General features: G+C 38.7%; 15 non-coding genes across 15 annotated transcripts; all 15 read right to left on the bottom strand.

Annotated features, from left to right (window-relative positions):
* Positions 1–40: 40 nt before the first annotated feature.
* trnas-uga (transfer RNA serine (anticodon UGA)) lies at positions 41–122 on the bottom strand. Its single transcript has one exon. It is a non-coding gene; the product is annotated as a tRNA-Ser (tRNA).
* A 1775-nt stretch (positions 123–1897) lies between these two features.
* Positions 1898–1979, bottom strand: trnas-aga (transfer RNA serine (anticodon AGA)). Its single transcript has one exon. It is a non-coding gene; the product is annotated as a tRNA-Ser (tRNA).
* Positions 1980–2239: 260 nt separating this feature from the next.
* On the bottom strand, positions 2240–2321 carry trnas-uga (transfer RNA serine (anticodon UGA)). The gene has a single exon. It is a non-coding gene; the product is annotated as a tRNA-Ser (tRNA).
* A 1253-nt stretch (positions 2322–3574) lies between these two features.
* trnas-aga (transfer RNA serine (anticodon AGA)) lies at positions 3575–3656 on the bottom strand. Its single transcript has one exon. It is a non-coding gene; the product is annotated as a tRNA-Ser (tRNA).
* A 260-nt stretch (positions 3657–3916) lies between these two features.
* On the bottom strand, positions 3917–3998 carry trnas-uga (transfer RNA serine (anticodon UGA)). Its single transcript has one exon. It is a non-coding gene; the product is annotated as a tRNA-Ser (tRNA).
* Positions 3999–5774: 1776 nt separating this feature from the next.
* trnas-aga (transfer RNA serine (anticodon AGA)) lies at positions 5775–5856 on the bottom strand. The gene has a single exon. It is a non-coding gene; the product is annotated as a tRNA-Ser (tRNA).
* A 260-nt stretch (positions 5857–6116) lies between these two features.
* On the bottom strand, positions 6117–6198 carry trnas-uga (transfer RNA serine (anticodon UGA)). The gene has a single exon. It is a non-coding gene; the product is annotated as a tRNA-Ser (tRNA).
* Positions 6199–7912: 1714 nt separating this feature from the next.
* Positions 7913–7994, bottom strand: trnas-aga (transfer RNA serine (anticodon AGA)). The gene has a single exon. It is a non-coding gene; the product is annotated as a tRNA-Ser (tRNA).
* A 260-nt stretch (positions 7995–8254) lies between these two features.
* Positions 8255–8336, bottom strand: trnas-uga (transfer RNA serine (anticodon UGA)). Its single transcript has one exon. It is a non-coding gene; the product is annotated as a tRNA-Ser (tRNA).
* A 1774-nt stretch (positions 8337–10110) lies between these two features.
* trnas-aga (transfer RNA serine (anticodon AGA)) lies at positions 10111–10192 on the bottom strand. The gene has a single exon. It is a non-coding gene; the product is annotated as a tRNA-Ser (tRNA).
* Positions 10193–10452: 260 nt separating this feature from the next.
* trnas-uga (transfer RNA serine (anticodon UGA)) lies at positions 10453–10534 on the bottom strand. The gene has a single exon. It is a non-coding gene; the product is annotated as a tRNA-Ser (tRNA).
* Positions 10535–12309: 1775 nt separating this feature from the next.
* On the bottom strand, positions 12310–12391 carry trnas-aga (transfer RNA serine (anticodon AGA)). Its single transcript has one exon. It is a non-coding gene; the product is annotated as a tRNA-Ser (tRNA).
* A 260-nt stretch (positions 12392–12651) lies between these two features.
* On the bottom strand, positions 12652–12733 carry trnas-uga (transfer RNA serine (anticodon UGA)). Its single transcript has one exon. It is a non-coding gene; the product is annotated as a tRNA-Ser (tRNA).
* Positions 12734–14512: 1779 nt separating this feature from the next.
* On the bottom strand, positions 14513–14594 carry trnas-aga (transfer RNA serine (anticodon AGA)). The gene has a single exon. It is a non-coding gene; the product is annotated as a tRNA-Ser (tRNA).
* A 260-nt stretch (positions 14595–14854) lies between these two features.
* Positions 14855–14936, bottom strand: trnas-uga (transfer RNA serine (anticodon UGA)). Its single transcript has one exon. It is a non-coding gene; the product is annotated as a tRNA-Ser (tRNA).
* Positions 14937–15000: the final 64 nt, after the last annotated feature.

Raw genomic sequence — 15000 nt, 5'->3', positions numbered from 1 at the left:
TGCTGCTCCATATTCTGTGTGCGCCCATTAAAAACCCACCCGTAGTCGGCAGGGTTCGAACCTGCGCGGGGAGACCCCAATGGATTTCAAGTCCATCGCCTTAACCACTCGGCCACGACTACTTTCTCCCCAAAGTATGCGCAGTTTCAGGTGCAGTAAAAGTACTGGTGTGTCAGAGTCTATTGTCGCAGGTGTGTTGAAAAAACCTGATACAATTTGTAGCTGCAGTAAACCACACTCTCACTTTTCAGATGCAGCGTTTCAAAAAGAAAAGTAAAGGATATGTTCTAACATATTTCTGTTTTGAGAGTCTATAAACTCTATAAACTCCATTGTAAATCTGCAGATGTCAATTGAATCAATTCTTCTTCATATTCTAAGTCCCATTTAAAACATCCCTGTAGTAAGCAGGGATCAAACTTATGAGAGTAAGGTGATACTGGTGGACTCGTCCTTCACGACTACTTCTTCCGTCAAAGATTAAAAACCCACCCGTAATCGGCAGGAATCGAACCTGCGTGGGGGAAGCCTTCTTCTTATCGTTGAAATTTATTTTGCCATAAATTTGTTTTTAATATTTTAGATTAAGCCTATTCAGGGAGGAATAAATTGGTATGTCAACTTAACTTTTATTCCTTTAATGTTGTAGAGTAACAAAGTATCCTTATGCCAATACCCTGTACCACACCTAAGAGGAACCAGCAGCAGCTCGTCAGACATTGACTAGACGCAATCAATTCAACATGTTCTGAGGAATGTTCCACTTTATTCATTGATGGATGGTCTAAGAAACTAAGAAAAAATTGCGGTTTTGCCATTTCGCCTGCTGCTTCACGAACTGAGTCCCATTGAAATCCCACCCGTGTTCGGCACAGTTCGACCCTGTGCGGGGAGAACTGTGGTCAAGCTGTGAAATTGGCGCCCAATCTAAACAGCTTGTAATGACATTATATTTCTGTATTTGTTCATTAAATTAGACGTTTATATGCAAATTCAGGAAAAAAAGTCATTTAGATTTTAAGGTTTATGCGGGTCCTAATGGTTCATTTGGCCCGGATGCAGAGGGACCCGTATTACACAGTTTAGTTTTGCATCCTAGCCATAACTGGATGGATGCTAGTTGTCTTTTGAGAGTATCACTCAACTACTGAAGGTATTTATAACTTCTTATTATACGTTTTTTTTTTTTTTTTTTTTATCTTCTGAGGATATTTTATCGGCTTAGGGATTTTTTTTAGATGCTTAGGGTATTTTAGCTGCTTAGAGTATTTGCTAACGTCTGAAGCATGTTAGCAGCTCAGAGTGATTTTAGCTAGTGATAGTATGTTTAATGAAGATATGTGTTTTTGTCCTTTACTAAGGTTGTCAGAGTTGTTTCAGCAGCTAATGGTACGTTTGGCTGCTGAGACGTCCATAGCTGCTGATGCTGTTTTTTGTCTTCGGGTATTTAGCTGTGCTTGGTATATGTTTGCCTGCTATGGCTATCTTTTTAGCTGCTGATGTTTTTTGTTTTACAGCTTGGGATATTTTACAGTTCTGTTATTCTTGTAAATCATTAAAACTGCCTGTTTGCATTAAATTATATTTAAAACAATCTTTTGCACATTATTTAAAGATGAATTGTAGATGTTTAGTTATCTTAGGATTTTTCAGCTACCAAGATTTGTTTGTGGCTATGTGTTGTTGCTGCTAGAGACATCATATCTTCATATCTGAGGGCACAGTGAGAAACTAAAGCTAAATCCATTAAAAAAACGTTTATGTATAAGGACATTTCAATGATTTACACAAAGATTTGTAATTTTTTTTCACTTAAGTGGGTTTTTTTTCCGCATGCCCTCAAATTAAAGAGCTGTTCTTAAAGTATCTACATGTTGAGTCTCATTAAAAACCCACCCGTAGTCGGCAGGATTTGAACCTGCGCGGGGAGACCCCAATGGATTTCTAGTCCATCGCCTTAACCACTCGGCCACGACTACTGCTTCGTCAGAAATATGTAGGATTTATGGAGAGGTTAGCTTGTAAGTCATTTCCATTGTTTTGCCTTAAGATTAGCAAAAACTCCGCCAGAACTCGATGCTATAGTTCACATGAACAGGAATAAGTCAAAAGATTCAATTCAACATTTTCTAAGGAAGTTTCTACTTTAGTCCTTGTTGGATGGTCTTTGAAACTCATTTGCAATTTCACCATGTTCAGTGCTGCTCCATATTCTGTGTGCGCCCATTAAAAACCCACCCGTAGTCGGCCGGGTTCGACCCTGCGCGGGGAGACCCCAATGGATTTCAAGTCCATCGCCTTAACCACTCGGCCACGACTACTTTCTCCCCAAAGTATGCGCAGTTTCAGGTGCAGTAAAAGTACAGGTGTGTCAGAGTCAATTGTCGCAGGTGTGTTGAAAAAACCTGATACAATTTGTAGCTGCAGTAAACCACACTCTCACTTTTCAGATGCAGCGTTTCAAAAAGAAAAGTAAAGGATATGTTCTAACATATTTCTGTTTTGAGAGTCTATAAACTCTATAAACTCTATTGTAAATCTGCAGATGTCAATTGAATCAATTCTTCTTCATATTCTAAGTCCCATTTAAAACATCCCTGTAGTAAGCAGGGATCAAACTTATGAGAGTAAGGTGAATCTGTATTTGTTCATTAAATTAGACGTTTATATGCAAATTCAGGAAAAAAAGTCGTTTAGATTTTAAGGTTTATGCGGGTCCTAATGGTTCATTTGGCCCGGATGCAGAGGGACCCGTATTACACAGTTTAGTTCTGCATCCTAGCCATAACTGGATGGATGCTAGTTGTCTTTTGAGAGTATCACTCAACTACTGAAGGTATTTATAACTTCTTATTATACGTTTTTTTTTTTTTTATCTTCTGAGGATATTTTATCGGCTTAGGGATTTTTTTTAGATGCTTAGGGTATTTTAGCTGCTTAGAGTATTTGCTAACGTCTGAAGCATGTTAGCAGCTCAGAGTGATTTTAGCTAGTGATAGTATGTTTAATGAAGATATGTGTTTTTGTCCTTTACTAAGGTTGTCAGAGTCGTTTCAGCAGCAAATGGTACGTTTGGCTGCTGAGACGTCCATAGCTGCTGATGCTGTTTTTTGTCTTCGGGTATTTAGCTGTGCTTGGTATATGTTTGCCTGCTATGGCTATCTTTTTAGCTGCTGATGTTTTTTGTTTTACAGCTTGGGATATTTTACAGTTCTGTTAGTCTTGTAAATCATTAAAAATGCCTGTTTGCATTAAATTATATTTAAAACAATCTTTTGCACATTATTTAAAGATGAATTGTAGATGTTTAGTTATCTTAGGATTTTTCAGCTACCAAGATTTGTTTGTGGCTATGTGTTGTTGCTTCTAGAGACATCATATCTTCATATCTGAGGGCACAGTGAGAAACTAAAGCTAAATCCATTAAAAAAATGTTTATGTATAAGGACATTTTAATGATTTACACAAAGATTTGTACATATTTTTCACTTAAGTGTTTTTTTTTCCCGCATGCCCTCAAATTAAAGAGCTGTTCCTAAAGTATCTACATGTTGAGTCTCATTAAAAACCCACCCGTTGTCGGCAGGATTCGAACCTGCGCGGGGAGACCCCAATGGATTTCTAGTCCAACGCCTTAACCACTCGGCCACGACTACTCCTTCGCCAGAAATATGTAAGATTTATGGAGAGGTTAGCTTGTAAGTCATTTCCATTGTTTTGCCTTAAGATTAGCTAAAACTCCGCCAGAACTCGATGCTATAGTTCACATGAACAGGAATAAGTTAAAAGATTCAATTCAACATTTTCTAAGTAAGGTTCTACTTTAGTCCTTGTTGGATGGTCTTTGAAACTCATTTGCAATTTCACCATGTTCAGTGCTGCTCCATATTCTGTGTGCGCCCATTAAAAACCCACCCGTAGTCGGCAGGGTTCGAACCTGCGCGGGGAGACCCCAATGGATTTCAAGTCCATCGCCTTAACCACTCGGCCACGACTACTTTCTCCCCAAAGTACGCGTCTCCAGATCGTAAACTTTCAGGCGCAGTAAAAGTACAGGTGTGTCAGAGTCAATTGTCGCAGGTGTGTTGAAAAAACCTGATACAATTTGTAGCTGCAGTAAACCACACTCTCACTTTTCAGATGCAGCGTTTCAAAAAGAAAAGTAAAGGGTATGTTCTAACATATTTCTGTTTTGAGAGTCTATAAACTCTATAAACTCTATTGTAAATCTGCAGATGTCAATTGAATCAATTCTTCTTCATATTCTAAGTCCCATTTAAAACATCCCTGTAGTAAGCAGGGATCAAACTTATGAGAGTAAGGTGATACTGGTGGACTCGTCCTTCACGACTACTTCTTCCGTCAAAGATTAAAAACCCACCCGTAATCGGCAGGAATCGAACCTGCGTGGGGGAAGCCTTCTTCATATCGTTGAAATTTATTTTGCCATAAATTTGTTTTTAATATTTTAGATTAAGCCTATTCAGGGAGGAATAAATTGGTATGTCAACTTAACTTTTATTCCTTTAATGTTGTAGAGTAACAAAGTATCCTTATGCCAATACCCTGTACCACACGTAAGAGGAACCAGCAGCAGCTCGTCAGACATTGACTAGACACAATCAATTCAACATGTTCTGAGGAATGTTCCACTTTATTCATTGATGGATGGTCTAAGAAACTGAATTGCGGTTTTGCCATTTCGCCTGCTGCTTCACGAACTGAGTCCCATTGAAATCCCACCCGTGTTCGGCACAGTTCGACCCTGTGCGGGGAGAACTGTGGTCAAGCTGTGAAATTGGCGCCCAATCTAAACAGCTTGTAATGACATTATATTTCTGTATTTGTTCATTAAATTAGACGTTTATATGCAAATTCAGGAAAAACAGTCATTTAGATTTTAAGGTTTATGCGGGTCCTAATGGTTCATTTGGCCCGGATGCAGAGGGACCCGTATTACACAGTTTAGTTCTGCATCCTAGCCATAACTGGATGGATGCTAGTTGTCTTTTGAGAGTATCACTCAACTACTGAAGGTATTTATAACTTCTTATTATACGTTTTTTTTTTTTTTATCTTCTGAGGATATTTTATCGGCTTAGGGATTTTTTTTAGATGCTTAGGGTATTTTAGCTGCTTAGAGTATTTACTAACGTCTGAAGCATGTTAGCAGCTCAGAGTGATTTTAGCTAGTGATAGTATGTTTAATGAAGATATGTGTTTTTGTCCTTTACTAAGGTTGTCAGAGTTGTTTCAGCAGCTAATGGTACGTTTGGCTGCTGAGACGTCCATAGCTGCTGATGCTGTTTTTTGTCTTCGGGTATTTAGCTGTGCTTGGTATATGTTTGCCTGCTATGGCTATCTTTTGAGCTGCTGATGTTTTTTGTTTTACAGCTTGGGATATTTTACAGTTCTGTTATTCTTGTAAATCGTTAAAAATGCCTGTTTGCATTAAATTATATTTAAAACAATCTTTTGCACATTATTTAAAGATGAATTGTAGATGTTTAGTTATCTTAGGATTTTTCAGCTACCAAGATTTGTTTGTGGCTATGTGTTGTTGCTGCTAGAGACATCATATCTTCATATCTGAGGGCACAGTGAGAAACTAAAGCTAAATCCATTAAAAAAACGTTTATGTATAAGGACATTTTAACGATTTACACAAAGATTTGTACATTTTTTTCACTTAAGTGGGTTTTTTTCCCGCATGCCCTCAAATTAAAGAGCTGTTCCTAAAGTATCTACATGTTGAGTCTCATTAAAACCCCACCCGTAGTCGGCAGGATTCGAACCTGCGCGGGGAGACCCCAATGGATTTCTAGTCCATCGCCTTAACCACTCGGCCACGACTACTGCTTCGTCCGAAATATGTAAGATTTATGGAGAGGTTAGCTTGTATGTCATTTCCATTGTTTTGCCTTAAGATTAGCAAAAACTCCGCCAGAACTTGATGCTATAGTTCACATGAACAGGAATAAGTCAAAAGATTCAATTCAACATTTTCTAAGGAATGTTCTACTTTAGTCCTTGTTGGATGGTCTTTGAAACTCATTTGCAATTTCACCATGTTCAGTGCTGCTCCATATTCTGTGTGCGCCCATTAAAAACCCACCCGTAGTCGGCAGGGTTCGAACCTGCGCGGGGAGACCCCAATGGATTTCAAGTCCATCGCCTTAACCACTCGGCCACGACTACTTTCTCCCCAAAGTATGCGTCTCCAGATCGTAAAGTTTCAGGCGCAGTAAAAGTACAGGTGTGTCAGAGTCAATTGTCGCAGGTGTGTTGAAAAAACCTGATACAATTTGTAGCTGCAGTAAACCACACTCTCACTTTTCAGATGCAGCGTTTCAAAAAGAAAAGTAAAAGGTATGTTCTAACATATTTCTGTTTTGAGAGTCTATAAACTCTATAAACTCTATTGTAAATCTGCAGATGTCAATTGAATCAATTCTTCTTCATATTCTAAGTCCCATTTAAAACATCCCTGTAGTAAGCAGGGATCAAACTTATGAGAGTAAGGTGATACTGGTGGACTCGTCCTTCACGACTACTTCTTCCGTCAAAGATTAAAAACCCACCCGTAATCGGCAGGAATCGAACCTGCGTGGGGGAAGCCTTCTTCATATCGTTGAAATTTATTTTGCCATAAATTTGTTTTTAATATTTTAGATTAAGCCTATTCAGGGAGGAATAAATTGGTATGTCAACTTAACTTTTATTACTTTAATGTTGTAGAGTAACAAAGAATCCTTATGCCAATACCCTGTACCACACGTAAGAGGAACCAGCAGCAGCTCGTCAGACATTGACTAGACACAATCAATTCAACATGTTCTGAGGAATGTTCCACTTTATTCATTGATGGATGGTCTAAGAAACTGAATTGCGGTTTTGCCATTTCGCCTGCTGCTTCACGAACTGAGTCCCATTGAAATCCCACCCGTGTTCGGCACAGTTCGACCCTGTGCGGGGAGTATTTGTTCATTAAATTAGACGTTTATATGCAAATTCAGGAAAAAAAGTCATTTAGATTTTAAGGTTTATGCGGGTCCTAATGGTTCATTTGGCCCGGATGCAGAGGGACCCGTATTACACAGTTTAGTTCTGCATCCTAGCCATAACTGGATGGATGCTAGTTGTCTTTTGAGAGTATCACTCAACTACTGAAGGTATTTATAACTTCTTATTATACGTTTTTTTTTTTTTTTATCTTCTGAGGATATTTTATCGGCTTAGGGATTTTTTTTAGATGCTTAGGGTATTTTAGCTGCTTAGAGTATTTACTAACGTCTGAAGCATGTTAGCAGCTCAGAGTGATTTTAGCTAGTGATAGTATGTTTATTGAAGATATGTGTTTTTGTCCTTTACTAAGGTTGTCAGAGTTGTTTCAGCAGCTAATGGTACGTTTGGCTGCTGAGACGTCCATAGCTGCTGATGCTGTTTTTTGTCTTCGGGTATTTAGCTGTGCTTGGTATATGTTTGCCTGCTATGGCTATCTTTTTAGCTGCTGATGTTTTTTGTTTTACAGCTTGGGATATTTTACAGTTCTGTTATTCTTGTAAATCGTTAAAAATGCCTGTTTGCATTAAATTATATTTAAAACAATCTTTTGCACATTATTTAAAGATGAATTGTAGATGTTTAGTTATCTTAGAATTTTTCAGCTACCAAGATTTGTTTGTGGCTATGTGTTGTTGCTGCTAGAGACATCATATCTTCATATCTGAGGGCACAGTGAGAAACTAAAGCTAAATCCATTAAAAAAACGTTTATGTATAAGGACATTTTAATGATTTACACAAAGATTTGTACATTTTTTTTCACTTAAGTGGGTTTTTTTCCCGCATGCCCTCAAATTAAAGAGCTGTTCCTAAAGTATCTACATGTTGAGTCTCATTAAAAACCCACCCGTAGTCGGCAGGATTCGAACCTGCGCGGGGAGACCCCAATGGATTTCTAGTCCATCGCCTTAACCACTCGGCCACGACTACTGCTTCGTCCGAAATATGTAAGATTTATGGAGAGGTTAGCTTGTAAGTCATTTCCATTGTTTTGCCTTAAGATTAGCAAAAACTCCGCCAGAACTTGATGCTATAGTTCACATGAACAGGAATAAGTCAAAGGATTGAATTCAACATTTTCTAAGGAAGGGTCTACTTTAGTCCTTGTTGGATGGTCTTTGAAACTCATTTGCAATTTCACCATGTTCAGTGCTGCTCCATATTCTGTGTGCGCCCATTAAAAACCCACCCGTAGTCGGCAGGGTTCGAACCTGCGCGGGGAGACCCCAATGGATTTCAAGTCCATCGCCTTAACCACTCGGCCACGACTACTTTCTCCCCAAAGTATGCGTCTCCAGATCGTAAACTTTCAGGCGCAGTAAAAGTACAGGTGTGTCAGAGTCAATTGTCGCAGGTGTGTTGAAAAAAACTGATACAATTTGTAGCTGCAGTAAACCACACTCTCACTTTTCAGATGCAGCGTTTCAAAAAGAAAAGTAAAGGGTATGTTCTAACATATTTCTGTTTTGAGAGTCTATAAACTCTATAAACTCTATTGTAAATCTGCAGATGTCAATTGAATCAATTCTTCTTCATATTCTAAGTCCCATTTAAAACATCCCTGTAATAAGCAGGGATCAAACTTATGAGAGTAAGGTGATACTGGTGGACTCGTCCTTCACGACTACTTCTTCCGTCAAAGATTAAAAACCCACCCGTAATCGGCAGGAATCGAACCTGCGTGGGGGAAGCCTTCTTCATATCGTTGAAATTTATTTTGCCATAAATTTGTTTTTAATATTTTAGATTAAGCCTATTCAGGGAGGAATAAATTGGTATGTCAACTTAACTTTTATTCCTTTAATGTTGTAGAGTAACAAAGTATCCTTATGCCAATACCCTGTACCACACGTAAGAGGAACCAGCAGCAGCTCGTCAGACATTGACTAGACACAATCAATTCAACATGTTCTGAGGAATGTTCCACTTTATTCATTGATGGATGGTCTAAGAAACTGAATTGCGGTTTTGCCATTTCGCCTGCTGCTTCACGAACTGAGTCCCATTGAAATCCCACCCGTGTTCGACACAGTTCGACCCTGTGCGGGGAGAACTGTGGTCAAGCTGTGAAATTGGCGCCCAATCTAAACAGCTTGTAATGACATTATATTTCTGTATTTGTTCATTAAATTAGACGTTTATATACAAATTCAGGAAAAACAGTCATTTAGATTTTAAGGTTTATGCGGGTCCTAATGGTTCATTTGGCCCGGATGCAGAGGGACCCGTATTACACAGTTTAGTTCTGCATCCTAGCCATAACTGGATGGATGCTAGTTGTCTTTTGAGAGTATCACTCAACTACTGAAGGTATTTATAACTTCTTATTATACGTTTTTTTTTTTTTATCTTCTGAGGATATTTTATCGGCTTAGGGATTTTTTTTAGATGCTTAGGGTATTTTAGCTGCTTAGATTATTTACTAACGTCTGAAGCATGTTAGCAGCTCAGAGTGATTTTAGCTAGTGATAGTATGTTTAATGAAGATATGTGTTTTTGTCCTTTACTAAGGTTGTCAGAGTTGTTTCAGCAGCTAATGGTACGTTTGGCTGCTGAGACGTCCATAGCTGCTGATGCTGTTTTTTGTCTTCGGGTATTTAGCTGTGCTTGGTATATGTTTGCCTGCTATGGCTATCTTTTTAGCTGCTGATGTTTTTTGTTTTACAGCTTGGGATATTTTACAGTTCTGTTATTCTTGTAAATCGTTAAAAATGCCTGTTTGCATTAAATTATATTTAAAACAATCTTTTGCACATTATTTAAAGATGAATTGTAGATGTTTAGTTATCTTAGGATTTTTCAGCTACCAAGATTTGTTTGTGGCTATGTGTTGTTGCTGCTAGAGACATCATATCTTCATATCTGAGGGCACAGTGAGAAACTAAAGCTAAATCCATAAAAAAACGTTTATGTATAAGGACATTTTAATGATTTACACAAAGATTTGTACATTTTTTTCACTTAAGTGGGGTTTTTTTCCGCATGCCCTCAAATTAAAGAGCTGTTCCTAAAGCATCTACATGTTGAGTCTCATTAAAAACCCACCCGTAGTCGGCAGGATTCGAACCTGCGCGGGGAGACCCCAATGGATTTCTAGTCCATCGCCTTAACCACTCGGCCACGACTACTGCTTCGTCCGAAATATGTAAGATTTATGGAGAGGTTAGCTTGTAAGTCATTTCCATTGTTTTGCCTTAAGATTAGCAAAAACTCCGCCAGAACTTGATGCTATAGTTCACATGAACAGGAATAAGTCAAAGGATTGAATTCAACATTTTCTAAGGAATGTTCTACTTTAGTCCTTGTTGGATGGTCTTTGAATCTCATTTGCAATTTCACCATGTTCAGTGCTGCTCCATATTCTGTGTGCGCCCATTAAAAACCCACCCGTAGTCGGCAGGGTTCGAACCTGCGCGGGGAGACCCCAATGGATTTCAAGTCCATCGCCTTAACCACTCGGCCACGACTACTTTCTCCCCAAAGTACGCGTCTCCAGATCGTAAACTTTCAGGCGCAGTAAAAGTACAGGTGTGTCAGAGTCAATTGTCGCAGGTGTGTTGAAAAAACCTGATACAATTTGTAGCTGCAGTAAACCACACTCTCACTTTTCAGATGCAGCGTTTCAAAAAGAAAAGTAAAGGGTATGTTCTAACATATTTCTGTTTTGAGAGTCTATAAACTCTATAAACTCTATTGTAAATCTGCAGATGTCAATTGAATCAATTCTTCTTCATATTCTAAGTCCCATTTAAAACATCCCTGTAGTAAGCAGGGATCAAACTTATGAGAGTAAGGTGATACTGGTGGACTCGTCCTTCACGACTACTTCTTCCGTCAAAGATTAAAAACCCACCCGTAATCGGCAGGAATCGAACCTGCGTGGGGGAAGCCTTCTTCATATCGTTGAAATTTATTTTGCCATAAATTTGTTTTTAATATTTTAGATTAAGCCTATTCAGGGAGGAATAAATTGGTATGTCAACTTAACTTTTATTCCTTTAATGTTGTAGAGTAACAAAGTATCCTTATGCCAATACCCTGTACCACACGTAAGAGGAACCAGCAGCAGCTCGTCAGACATTGACTAGACACAATCAATTCAACATGTTCTGAGGAATGTTCCACTTTATTCATTGATGGATGGTCTAAGAAACTGAATTGCGGTTTTGCCATTTCGCCTGCTGCTTCACGAACTGAGTCCCATTGAAATCCCACCCGTGTTCGACACAGTTCGACCCTGTGCGGGGAGAACTGTGGTCAAGCTGTGAAATTGGCGCCCAATCTAAACAGCTTGTAATGACATTATATTTCTGTATTTGTTCATTAAATTAGACGTTTATATGCAAATTCAGGAAAAACAGTCATTTAGATTTTAAGGTTTATGCGGGTCCTAATGGTTCATTTGGCCCGGATGCAGAGGGACCCGTATTACACAGTTTAGTTCTGCATCCTAGCCATAACTGGATGGATGCTAGTTGTCTTTTGAGAGTATCACTCAACTACTGAAGGTATTTATAACTTCTTATTATACGTTTTTTTTTTTTTATCTTCTGAGGATATTTTATCGGCTTAGGGATTTTTTTTAGATGCTTAGGGTATTTTAGCTGCTTAGAGTATTTACTAACGTCTGAAGCATGTTAGCAGCTCAGAGTGATTTTAGCTAGTGATAGTATGTTTAATGAAGATATGTGTTTTTGTCCTTTACTAAGGTTGTCAGAGTTGTTTCAGCAGCTAATGGTACGTTTGGCTGCTGAGACGTCCATAGCTGCTGATGCTGTTTTTTGTCTTCGGGTATTTAGCTGTGCTTGGTATATGTTTGCCTGCTATGGCTATCTTTTTAGCTGCTGATGTTTTTTGTTTTACAGCTTGGGATATTTTACAGTTCTGTTATTCTTGTAAATCGTTAAAAATGCCTGTTTGCATTAAATTATATTTAAAACAATCTTTTGCACATTATTTAAAGATGAATTGTAGATGTTTAGTTATCTTAGGATTTTTCAGCTACCAAGATTTGTTTGTGGCTATGTGTTGTTGCTGCTAGAGACATCATATCTTCATATCTGAGGGCACAGTGAGAAACTAAAGCTAAATCCATTAAAAAAACGTTTATGTATAAGGACATTTTAATGATTTACACAAAGATTTGTACATTTTTTTCACTTAAGTGGGTTTTTTTTCCGCATGCCCTCAAATTAAAGAGCTGTTCCTAAAGCATCTACATGTTGAGTCTCATTAAAAACCCACCCGTAGTCGGCAAGATTCGAACCTGCGCGGGGAGACCCCAATGGATTTCTAGTCCATCGCCTTAACCACTCGGCCACGACTACTGCTTCGTCTGAAATATGTAAGATTTATGGAGAGGTTAGCTTGTAAGTCATTTCCATTGTTTTGCCTTAAGATTAGCAAAAACTCCGCCAGAACTTGATGCTATAGTTCACATGAACAGGAATAAGTCAAAAGATTGAATTCAACATTTTCTAAGGAAGGTTCTACTTTAGCCCTTGTTGGATGGTCTTTGAAACTCATTTGCAATTTCACCATGTTCAGTGCTGCTCCATATTCTGTGTGCGCCCATTAAAAACCCACCCGTAGTCGGCAGGGTTCGAACCTGCGCGGGGAGACCCCAATGGATTTCAAGTCCATCGCCTTAACCACTCGGCCACGACTACTTTCTCCCCAAAGTATGCGTCTCCAGATCGTAAACTTTCAGGCGCAGTAAAAGTACAGGTGTGTCAGAGTCAATTGTCGCAGGTGTGTTGAAAAAACCTGATACAATTTGTAGCTGCAGTAAACCACACTCTCACTTTTCAGATGCAGCGTTTCAAAAAGAAAAGTAAAGGGTATGTTCTAACATATTTCTGTTTTGAGAGTCTATAAACTCTATAAACTCTATTGTAAATCTGCAGATGTCAATTGAATCAATTCTTCTTCATATTCTAAGTCCCATTTAAAACATCCCTGTAGTAAGCAGGGATCAAACTTATGAGAGTAAGGTGATACTGGTGGACTCGTCTTTCACGACTACTTCTTCCGTCAAAGATTAAAAACCCACCCGTAATCGGCAGGAATCGAACCTGCGTGGGGGAAGCCTTCTTCATATCGTTGAAATTTATTTTGCCATAAATTTGTTTTTAATATTTTAGATTAAGCCTATTCAGGGAGGAATAAATTGGTATGTCAACTTAACTTTTATTCCTTTAATGTTGTAGAGTAACAAAGTATCCTTATGCCAATACCCTGTACCACACGTAAGAGGAACCAGCAGCAGCTCGTCAGACATTGACTAGACACAATCAATTCAACATGTTCTGAGGAATGTTCCACTTTATTCATTGATGGATGGTCTAAGAAACTATGAAAAAATTGCGGTTTTGCCATTTCGCCCGCTGCTTCACGAACTGAGTCCCATTGAAATCCCACCCGTGTTCAGCACAGTTCGACCCTGTGAGGGGAGAACTGTGGTCAAGCTGTGAAATTGGCGCCCAATCTGAACAGCTTGTAATTTAATTATATTTCTGTATTTGTTCATTAAATTAGACGTTTATATGCAAATTCAGGAAAAAAAAGTCATTTAGATTTTAAGGTTTATGCGGGTCCTAATGGTTCATTTGGCCCGGATGCAGAGGGACCCGTATTACACAGTTTAGTTCTGCATCCTAGCCATAACTGGATGGATGCTAGTTGTCTTTTGAGAGTATCACTCAACTACTGAAGGTATTTATAACTTCTTATTATACGTTTTTTTTTTTATCTTCTGAGGATATTTTATCGGCTTAGGGATTTCTTTTAGATGCTTAGGGTATTTTAGCTGCTTAGAATATTTGCTAACGTCTGAAGCATGTTAGCAGCTCAGAGTGATTTTAGCTAGTGATAGTATGTTTAATGAAGATATGTGTTTTTGTCCTTTACTAAGGTTGTCAGAGTTGTTTCAGCAGCTAATGGTACGTTTGGCTGCTGAGACGTCCATAGCTGCTGATGCTGTTTTTTGTCTTCGGGTATTTAGCTGTGCTTGGTATATGTTTGCCTGCTATGGCTATCTTTTTAGCTGCTGATGTTTTTTGTTTTACAGCTTGGGATATTTTACAGTTCTGTTATTCTTGTAAATCATTAAAACTGCCTGTTTGCATTAAATTATATTTAAAACAATCTTTTGCACATTATTTAAAGATGAATTGTAGATGTTTAGTTATCTTAGGAGTTTTCAGCTACCAAGATTTGTTTGTGGCTATGTGTTGTTGCTGCTAGAGACATCATATCTTCATATCTGAGGGCACAGTGAGAAACTAAAGCTAAATCCATTAAAAAAACGTTTATGTATAAGAACATTTTAATGATTTACACAAAGATTTGTACATTTTCTTCACTTAAGTGTTTTTTTTTCCGCATGCCCTCAAATTAAAGAGCTGTTCCTAAAGTATCTACATGTTGAGTCTCATTAAAAACCCACCCGTAGTCGGCAGGATTCGAACCTGCGCGGGGAGACCCCAATGGATTTCTAGTCCATCGCCTTAACCACTCGGCCACGACTACTGCTTTGTCAGAAATATGTAAGATTTATGGAGAGGTTAGCTTGTAAGTCATTTCCATTGTTTTGCCTTAAGATTAGCAAAAACTCCGCCAGAACTCGATGCTGTAGTTCACATGAACAGGAATAAGTCAAAAGATTCAATTCAACATTTTCTAAGGAAGGTTCTACTTTAGTCCTTGTTGGATGGTCTTTGAAACTCATTTGCAATTTCACCATGTTCAGTGCTGCTCCATATTCTGTGTGCGCCCATTAAAAACCCTCCCGTAGTCGGCAGGGTTCGAACCTGCGCGGGGAGACCCCAATGGATTTCAAGTCCATCGCCTTAACCACTCGGCCACGACTACTTTCTCCCCAAAGTATGCGTCTCCAGATCGTAAAGTTTCAGGCGCAGTAAAAGGGACAGGTGTG

Source organism: Salminus brasiliensis, chromosome 1 (assembly GCF_030463535.1).
Source record: "Salminus brasiliensis chromosome 1, fSalBra1.hap2, whole genome shotgun sequence".
In the NCBI taxonomy this organism is placed as follows: Eukaryota; Metazoa; Chordata; class Actinopteri; order Characiformes; family Bryconidae; genus Salminus; species Salminus brasiliensis.
Note: the sequence above shows the minus strand (reverse complement) of the source record. Positions and strands in the feature narration are given on the sequence as shown.